The sequence below is a fragment of the Lipophrys pholis genome, assembly GCF_963383615.2.
Source record: "Lipophrys pholis genome assembly, chromosome: 14".
NCBI lineage: Eukaryota > Metazoa > Chordata > Actinopteri > Blenniiformes > Blenniidae > Lipophrys > Lipophrys pholis.
Genome location: NC_137633.1, coordinates 15,279,372 through 15,290,315, shown reverse-complemented (window position 1 = coordinate 15,290,315; position 10,944 = coordinate 15,279,372).

The following is a 10,944-nucleotide window of genomic DNA, read 5'->3' as shown; positions in this document are numbered from 1 at the left end:
ATGTGGTATTTGCAAAAAATAAAAGTAAAAATATGGTCATGCTCATTAATAACGAGCAGAGGCATTGGGTATGTGTTCGAAAATATGCATATACATTAACTTGCACAGGTTTTGTGTGCGCAGTGCTTATGATTCAACGTGATGTCACAGTGGTGATGGTTTTGCTACGAGCTGTGTGAGGCAGAAGGGTTGTGGATCGTCATGCTTATACAAAACTCTGAAGATCTGAAAAAATCAATACCAATGTTAAACACAACCAATAATCCATGTATGCTGAAATAATGATGTATGGTTAACTTGGGACTTGTAAGAAAGACAGAGGTTTCTAAATGTGGTCACTTCATGCCTCACCTGCCTTATAAAGACTCAAAAGAGACATATTATATATGTATATATCAGTGGTGGAAAGAGGACTGAGTATCTGTACTAAAGTACAACTACTGTTGTGAAAAAATTGAAAGTAATAGTATGAAGTACTTAAAAAAAACAACTAGTTAAAACATTATTTGTTTTTTATACATATATAATTGGATTGGCATTAACAATTTTTTGACTTTACAAGTGTAAAAGTTCTACCTTTAGGGCAAATTTATCAGACAAACAATGAAATATGAAGTATGATATGGTTATTTGTTTTCTAAATGGATTTAATGTAATTGCGGGTCACTTTATTTAGGGTCTTTAGACTGTGGGAGGTAAACCAGTGTACCTGGAGGAAACCAATACACATGCAAAAGTGATTTAATTGTGTGTATGATCCAGGTCATGTTGTGGATTCTAAATTCATGAGAAAGTATTTCGATCTATGATTTGATCATCATCCTCATATATAGTACATACAGTATATGACTTAACTTGAGCAATGCAATTTCTTTTTTTTGGCTGAGATGTCACTTGTTTTGATTGTTCTCAAAGAAAGGTCTACTAAATGTTTCCCATTTTTCCTGGGGAGAATTAATGAACTACAATTTAGTGTTAAAATAAAGAAAAAGATTCAAAAGAAAAAAATCTTAAAACAACTTTGCTGACTGTGGTTTGACTTATGATTCCTTCATGCTAAAGTTAAAGCTTGAGAGTCTAAAACCTCAGGTCCAATGTTATATGCAGTCAACCTGAATACAATGAGCTTCAAAACATTTACAATACATTGAATTAATATTACAGCAAACAAAATGAATCAAAAGTTTGATCATTTCAGTTAAAATACTGTTGCTTTTTAAATATCTTATGCCAGTGATATCGAAGAAATTGGATACAGGACTGGACAATAAAGCATCCACATTAAATAAAATACGTACAACTGCTAAAAGTCTGAAATCTTCATGAGTTAAAATCACTGTTTGAAAATAGTCACATGGCTGGAATCTTTAGGTTTTTAGTGTGCTTGATTTTGGTGCAAAACGAACCAAAAGACTGACATATATCTCCATTTCTAACCTATATTTTTCTATAAATCATATACGTTTCTCCCTGGAAGTCTGGAAAGTATATCTATAATCTTGTTATACACTATTGAGTCCAACAGTCCCACAATAAAATGTGTAGTTGCTAAAGAGTGTGACTCGCTAAACATAATCGTAAGTATATGTTGAAATGGATTTGACGTGCACAGTGCATAAAATCGTGGGAACTCTCACCAGTTCTTCTCATTTTCAAATTCCATTATTTAGTGCACTGACTCAAACAATATCTCTGTTATCATGACAAGTTTCAAACACAGCAGTCTAGTATTGTTATATTCCATCAATGTTGTCACAAGCCTACATAAATAGCATCCACTACAACGTTATCAATAACCATAGACTCATCTTTTCTGTGGCTTATTTTTATTGGGAGGCTCATAGTATTAATAAGTTAATGTTATCTCGGCCAAAATACTGTAGACACTGGTTATGTTTGCGAGTACGCTATGGAGCGAACGATATTCAGCCTGATTAGTTTGGGAGAAACACAAGCAAATGTGAACGTTTATCAAACTTCCCTGTTAAAGGGTTAAAAGTACATATATATATATATATATATATATACAGAGCAATCAAACTCATTTCAGTTCAGGGACAAAATACAGCACCATTTAATCTCAATTGGATGAAACCATAAATGATAAACCTTTTGACATGATGTACACATCCACGGTGGGTTTTAATCAAAGTGAAAATATCGAGGTTGATTTTGATTTTGGGAAAAATCTGCCAAAAAGAAAAAAACATATCCAGAGATTGACACACACTGACCACACGATGTCGCCTGTGTCACATTAATAATCAGGAGGGTTGCAGAAGGCTCACAGAGGGGGCTGCTGCTATAAAGGTTGTAGTGATATTTACCAACGACTTCATTAGCATTCAGGAAAATGTACAACTTTGTTGCTTTAAGGGTTTTCCAATAATTTGATCTGCAAGAAAATCCTTGTTGAATGACATGGATGGAGGAATACTGATGAGAAGTACAAGGTATCATTTCAGGAAACTATATAATTTGGAAATAGAATCAAGATAACCTACACAGCAAGACTTTGAACAAAAAAATTTAAAAACTATGCAGCCAAAAATGGGAACAGGCCTGTAAAAAGAGTTCAGAGTCTCCAATAGAGTGAAAAACCACAAATGTGGCTAATTGTGGGCTAAAAGCAGGTCGGCCTGATCAGGGGTGTTTCTGGAACAGCAGCTGCTGGTTGAAGTTTCTCAACATTGAAGTCAGGTTTGACACTGGAGAAAAAAGCAACTTATCCATGTGTTTTTTCACTTCATGGGTCATTGTTTTCAACAGATGAGACTTATACTTAAGTGCGACTTTATAGTGCGGAAAATATGCCCCAGGACGAAATGTCTGGCAGCTTTCATTGTGGTCTGTTAATGGATCTTCTGCACTTGGCTTCTTTGTTAAATACTTTAGTATTTAAAGTCTTTGACTCGCGAGAAAAACCACAGTTTCTTCTTCCAAACTCCTTAAAACATTTTTGCAGGTGAGCAAATGAGGTGTTTTATATGATCAACTTTGTCAACATCAAGCAGGCAAAACAAATGCAGGCTGTAAATGACGAAGTAGCACAATGCTGTCTGTGGTACTTGCTTGCTCGCTTGAGTGGAGACCGGACTTAAGCCCATTTACGTGACGTTTTCAAGTGAAAATGGAAAACCTTTGTTGTGTTTTGAGCATCCGCTTATACAATAATGGCGCTCGGAGCCACTGAAAACCCAACTTTCGAAAACAGCTCCTAAGATGGACCTTTTTGAAAATGCTTTAACTCCATCTCAATGTAAACAAGGAAAACCCAACTCTTCTGAAATGCTGCCCCTGTGCCTGCTCACCACAGCCGCAGTCAATCGTACCTGCACGAATAGATGGACAATAACAACAATGTCATGACTCCCAGGCCACACACTCTCCTGGGACTTGGTAGTTTTATAGCTGAGCGTCACCGTATTAGCAGTCCAACAGAACCCAAATAGAATAATAAAAAAAAAAAAACCCACAAACTCTGTATGATTTCCCAACTAATGATAACTTTAGGTGCCTCTGCCATAATTGTGCCCTGAATGAGGGCGGAATACTTTTCTAGAACGTGTTGGGAGTAAAACGGGTTTATCTGAGCAGTCGGTTTGTTCCTCCACAGCAACTGTGTCCAGAGAGTGAGCGACACCCACTGTTGTGTTCGCATGCCTGCAGGCCAGCTGCTTTTATTCCTGCTCCACACAAACAGCTGCACATCTGGACGAGCAGGGACGTCTCGGAGGAGCAGAGGAGAGGCTGAGGACCCACTGCACAATGTGTAAATGAACGAGGCCCTGAAGGGGCCGGCAGTCGACAAGCACCCGTTGTCCTCGTGGCTGTTTTTCATGGTGGGGTTAAGTTTCTCCTTGGACTGTGATCAGACCGTTAAAAAAAAAAAGAAAAAAAAAAAAAAGAAAGAAGCTGAATCCTTTGTGGTCTTTCTTTTGTTAAGACTTTCTCTCTCTCTCCTTCTGCTCCTTTCAAACCTATCGAGAACCATAATATAAAAACCTTGCAATATGCATATTTCCCACCATTACGAACATGCAACAGCTTCCTTTATTACTGCCAGGAGGGGTTTTTTGGGGGGGAGAGGAAATCACTCCTCCATACATTGTTTTGAGTGTTTCCATGTTCACGTTGTTTTTTTTTGTTGTTGTATGTGTTTATGTCCATTACTGTAAGCATGTGCAGGCCTACAGGTTTATCCTGTGTGCAGAGATCGGGTAGAGTGTGTGAATACTTTTTTTTTTTTCTTCCTCTCGTGCATACTTGTGTGTGTGTGTGCTTGTGCACGTGTGCTGCAGAGGGACATCTGATCACCGAGCTCGCTGCACGCCACGCTCGCTTGCAGGTGGTCTGTCTGCGCTCAGGGGCCGAGCAGATTTAATATTTCATAGGAGCACAGCACACCCCTGGACGCCATCATTGGGTCCACATGGCCGTCCAGAAAAGCTGCTCTGTGAACACTGGGCTGAAATATGCGGCCTGCCAGCCCCCCCCCCCCCCCCCCCCCCCCCCCCCCCCCCCTCCACCATGCTGCTCGCTCACTCGCTGGGCCTCACAATTAAAAGCTAACCGCAGCTACAGATGTTGGCAGCTGTCTTTAACCCATGATGTGCCACTGTTATCACAATCCGAAACGCTGAATGTGGCTGATAAAACCATCAGAACGCTGGCTTGTTGAAGGGGTTTTGGGAACAAAAGCAAAACGGAGAAGAATGGGTGAAAAAAAAAAAAGAGAAAAGAGCAACATTTTCCCAGACTATTTAGTTTTGAGAGGTTCCAGACTGAGCATGCTAGCTAAAGCCTCAGATCCAACAGTTTTAGTGCCCCCCCCCTTCTCCTCCACCTCTGTACACCATATAAACAGGAAACCAAAACCAAAGTGTTTATGGCCACCTTGCAAAATCCAATGCAAGGAATTCAAGTTCAGGTCTGAATTTTCTTTCACCATTCGTCAGGTTCCTGAACCTTGTTCTGTGTCTGCCCATCATGTATGGTGTGACGTTGGAGCTCGGCCAAGGAGAGCAGAAGGAACTTCACCAGCACCATTATTCAAGCAAGGTCAAACCCGATTTAGATTTGAAACCAAAGCCAAAACAGGGCATCTTGAAACTGTTAGGAAACTATTCCAGATCTTAAACAGACCAGGGGGACTGTGTACATCTCCCTAATTGCACATGTCAATTTATGTACAAGCGCTTGGTTTAGTCAAGCTCCATTACCCCCCCTCCCCACCCAACCTCCTCCTCCTCACTCCACGATTCACTGTTCAACACATGCACACTTGACGAATTGGGCATTAAGAATTATACGATTTCTAGTACTTAAATGTTGCAAAAAGGAAAAGAGAAAGAGCTTCCATAACATTATGCAAAACAACTTGAGCTCAATAAGAGAAACCATGTCAGTTCACAGCTTGACAGCTTGTAAATGTTGTGTGACTTCTCTGGAAACAAAGGATGCATTTCAGAAACCCAAGATCGCATGTGATTAATCCGACCCCGGCAATAACTCTCTCAAATATTTACCATACTGTGCTATCAGTGGCTTGGGTGGGTGGGTGGGTGGGGGGGAGGGACGACTAATGAAGACCTCACACATCTGTGGGAGTCTGCTGCTTCCAAAGACTTACGACGAGTAGAGCAGGTGAAAAGAGTTCTCGCTCACTTCTCAACCGTCAAGGACTATATAACGTTTTAACACACTGACCATAACCCTTTGGGGACTTAACCACCATAATACTGTCATCGCCTGGTTTGAGAGTTGAGACTGCTGGATGGTGTGACACAAGCATCCAGCGTCTGTGGGAGAGTGTGTCCATGGGAGAGTGACCAAAGCAAACACAGCGTGTGTTGGACATTTCCCAATGACATTTGTTCTTTATTAGATCTTCAGTGTTTTCATTTGACTTGAATTCTGCAGACTCTTGAGATCCAAGACGATTTGGCAGCAGAAAAACACGCACATCTCAGCACAGGTGAGCCAGAAACTGCAGCATTTCTTAGTTTACTTCAACTCATTTATTAAAGTCAAAAGAGTGCAGTGTAGATTTAATTTTTATTTAATTTTTAAATTTTTTTTTTTTTTTTACAATTTAGGATAATTATGGAATCTGGTTGAGAAAAGTAAAAAAAAGTATGTGATATCTAAATATTTTTGATGTTCTGTATTCCGTAGTCTTATAAGCATTTCAGTGTTTGTGTAATAAAGGTAAAAATTCATGGAAGTTTTATCGTTTTCATTAAATTATCAGACAAAAAGACCAATTGTATTCTTGTGTTTTGAGATACACCTGCATACATATGCATAAATCACATATTTTATCTACACATGTGAGTAATTCGGTCTGCATCCTCTTCCTTAAGATACTTTGAAGGTGCGAGAAATTGAACTAAAACATCTGTCAAGCACTGAAACCAAAGAAAACAGCGTATTAACGATGAGAGATGCCTACTACACATGTTTTTCTTTCTGTAGCTGTAACAACATTGGAGTGCAAAAACCATTAACCACACATTATGCATTTTCTGGTAGCATACTTACACAAAATCACACATTGACAAAATATTTTTCACTTTCTTGTGTTATTGTAAAAAAAATTTTTCTTGCTATAATTGATTCATACATCGATCCAATCTTCTACTTGCCTTATTTAAACCTATGGTCATGATGGGCTGCAGGCAGCTGGGATGTGTGAAGGCAGGTTTCCAGTTCATCACAGGACAAACACACACTCATATTCACACCGACAAGCATTTGAACCTGAAATGGATGTTTTTGAATTTTTTCTTCATAAACTCGGATCAGAGTTCAATTAGAGATGACGTGCTGAAAACAGAAATACGGTATATATCACATAGATGATGTGCAGTGCGACTTATAGCTTCTATAATGTTTACCTCGGCTCTAGGGTAAAGGCGAAAGTAGGTTCCCCTCAGATTAAAATAATCTTTTCACAACACCACCTCAGTGTTTGCACGCCGGCTATTTTGGACATGAGTAAACAGCCATGTTTTGAAAGCAATCTTATGGGAGACACTTTTACATTTAAATGGAGGATAAAATTGGGGCAGAAACCTCGCAAAGCTGGGAATAAAGAAACAAAAGTTGTGTTTCTCTCCTACTGCCTGATGACTAATGGGACATGTTATTGAAGAGACAGCATTATCAATCTGGCATTTACATCATGTTGTAATGTTAAATATGGTGTTTGGTTTGTGGCCCTGACGCAGTTCTGATGATCGTGTGGAAGTGGCTTTCAAATCCTCGCTGTGAGCCATAATGACTTCAAACACTAGAGGGTAGCCTATTCAAACAGGATTAGCTGTTTTCCGCTTCACACAGATAAAATTACCCTGCCTAACCAAATATTTCAATGGTGGGGAGATAGGGCCATTAAAATACCTTTAAAAGGTCACAGAGAGCCAACTTCAAGGTTTGTTGTCTCACCAGTTCTGAGTTACACCGAGAGGCGGTCGGGATGTCTTATGAGCTTTGCAGAGAGGGGGGTCCTGCCATTCTCCAGGTTCACAGGAAAGATGGCCAAACATGTTTGCTCATGCCACTGGGACACGGTGTTTTCAGGGGGAACAGCAGGAGCAGGGGTGGGCGGGGAGGGAGTGGAGCGGAGGAGTCTGGTGGCCACATGTCGCAGTTGCTGCTCGGTGCTTGGGTACTGCCGGCTTTGGTGTTAAACATCGACGCAGAGGCTGAAAATAAACCCTGTCCAAATACAAGGGCTGGGCGGTGGACTGATGAAGACAGGCCCCAGATGAGATTTCCAACGACAACCTCCTCCACCCCCTCCTCCACCCCCTCCTCCTCCTGATCCATCCGGCTTTCGTCCATTCAGGGCCAAACATCGACCCTGACCTCTGGCCCTGCCTTCCACTTCCAAATAGCTGTGTCTGATGGACTTGAACACTCCAGTAATTCTCCCACCCCATGCTTTCACTTATGTAGGATATCCAAGAAGTACATCAGATGATGAAACAGCCTAATAATCAGGAAGAAGCATATCTGACCATCTGATGCCGGACTGCCATGGAAGGGAGTAGGAGGCGATATGCTTTTTCTGGAAGCTGTTTTCGAAGAGAAAACCATTTAAAAGGAAAACAACAAACGTTTTATGGGAAAACCATTTGATTTGTTTTGTAAATCAGTCTTGCAATAAAAGAATGAATAAAAAAAAGTTCAAAGATCCTCCGTGAAACTCTGTGAATTGCTTTTTTATGATCGCATTTGTGCTTCTGTTTCCAATCTGAACCGTTTCCTTCAAAGTATTTCAAAACATCTCTATTGATCACACAATGCCTGAATAATTATCTGTGCAGCAGAAAAAATCCCAGCCCTCCGCTGCCGCATTAGACGCAGACATGTCTATATTAGTGTCAGAGACACGCAGAGGTATGTCACATTACCACACAGTAAAACAGGTTAAAGAGGACCTTAATTGCTTGGTTGCTGACCTTTGAAAAGCTCAGTTTTGCTTGGAAGAAAACTTTCCAAAAGCAGGCTAGCTGAGGTTGAAGCAGAAGGAGAGAGCCACATCAAACGTGGAGAGTGCATGAATCTGTCAGCAATGAAGGGCTATTACTACAGTAGCAGCATAATGCCTTGGGGAATATGCTGTCAGCTTTGTCATTAAAAGACTGACCCGTGCCGGAGAGAGAGCGAGATCTCATTTTCAAGTTCATACTGTTGCTCAGTGCTTTATTTATTATAAATGTTTTGCTCTCACGGGAGAAAAAGCACGATTTGACAGCTGAGTTCCTCAAGGTGAAGAGAAGTGGGTGTATATGTACATATGGTGGAGGGAAAGAGGCCAACAGCAAGATAAACAGCATTTGCGTGTTTGCATCCTGTCTGAGAAATTAGAAACACAAACACATCAGATCCTAAACAAGCTCACCACAACCGACTTCTGCGAGCAATTAGAAAAGTATCAACACCATTACACACTCACTCTGACACGCTATGCCTAAACCCTTCACCTTCCCCAATGAGCAAACACACACATTGGTGATAAAGCTAATGGCGCTCACGCAAACGAGTCCACATGACAGGTAACAGAGAGAGTGATCCATCTCCATTGTGTGTAACCTTTACCAGAGTCCGGCCCGGGGACAGGAGAACCTCCACAGAGCTTTGGCGGTAGTTCGTGAACCTGTCTGTCTGCTGTCAGACTGCTGTCACGCACACATCTCGAAAAGCATCAATACACGCCGGCCGTTTCCCCCCTTTTTCCAGGTCCATACGCGCTGAACGCACATGTTTTGATTGCTGACGGCCATGTCAGGAGTCAAGTAGAGCCTCTTAAAATGTGGCCCGGGGGCAAGGGTCATCCGCTAATGAGTAAAAGCTTTTTTTCCCCTTTGTTGGCAGGGAGGGAGTAAGGAAATGTGCTCACTAGGTGGTAGGGAGGTGCAGAGGGGGAGGGCGGGGGGGAGAGAACGTGTGAAGAGATGGGCAGTGGCAGGGGAGAGAAAGGGTGAAAGGGCCGGACGGGTGGACGGAGGGGGTGTCAGGAAGTGGAGCGAGTGGGGAGACAAGAGGTGAGGTCTCAGGTGAGAGGGGGTGATAATGATAAACGGTGTTTTTCTCCCGTGTCTGACACAGAAACGGTGAAAACGAGTGGGAGGAGTCAAAGCAGCTTTCATGTGTGTTTCAAGTGGTTTAGAATCAGCTCTTACAGTATCGACACGACTAATGTGTTCCATAATGGAAGAAACAGGGAAAGCTTGTATATAATTGAACACTTTGTTTCCTCCTTTTGATTCCGATCTCACTTAATTTGTATTTGTTGACACAAACATTTGACGTCCAATGAGTTAGATCAGGTCACTAACTTATGGTCAGTTATTTAAAATAGAATCCAAACAAGCACATGGAGATTAAAGGGCCACTCATTGATAAAAAAAATTAAAATAGTTTGACTCCTGGGCTGGAGGCCTTTCTGTGTGAAGTTTGCATGTTCTCCCTTGGGTTTTCTCCAGGTACCCTGGTTTCCTCCTGCATATCAAAAACATGCCTTTGAGGTGACTGTATCTTTAAAAATTCGTAGTCCTGAAAGGTTTTGACTTTGTGATGAATTGGCGACCTGTCCAGCGTGTACTCAGACGCTAAACTGGATAAAGCTGTTCTGAAAATGGATGGATGGGTGTGAAAATATAAATTTAAGTTTTAAGGTTCTGCTGCTGAGGTTAAACTTCCTGAATTCATTAACTTCTTACATATACTTTGTATATATATCTATTTTGGGAGGCTCCCCATTAGCATGGATCTCATCCATCAATTTCTTCCTATGAATGTGTTGTTAAAAAAAGATTACTATTGCAACAATACATCATCAGGATAAAACTAACCTGTCACACGACGATCTAAAGGTCGAAAGGTTTGCCAGTAGAAGATCGCTTGCCAGATGTGGAAAACAACATAAGGTAATGGGATCACACCTCCACACACTGTATGACCGTTAGTCTTCCTCAATGCACTCGCGGTTGTAGGAGCTTGTCAGAGGCCAGACAGCCTGACCCTGACTTACTTAAATTGTTTCACATGCAGTTCCCTATGCCCCTCGGCTTTCTCTGTGTCCTGGTGGGCCCGGGACCCTGACAGGGCGGCATATATATGAGGATGTGTAGATGAGACACTGGCGGAGAAGAAAGCCAGCCCTTGTGCTCAGAGAGTTAACCTTAAGTGCTGCAATACCACGGAGTGCAAAGAGACGCCCTTTGTTCCCCCCGCTCATCTGATCCGGCCCTTACCTCGGCAGCCAAGAGGTGTGTGTGTACGTGTGTGTGTGTTTGCGCGAGCCGTGGCGGGCTGTTTGAAGCCGCTCTGATGGTTCTTTTGGTGCTCTCCAGGAAACGTTTGTCTGTGCATTGGATGAGCTCCTCCAGATGTTCCCATAATTTCCACGGATGTGTACGTGCATGCAGGAGT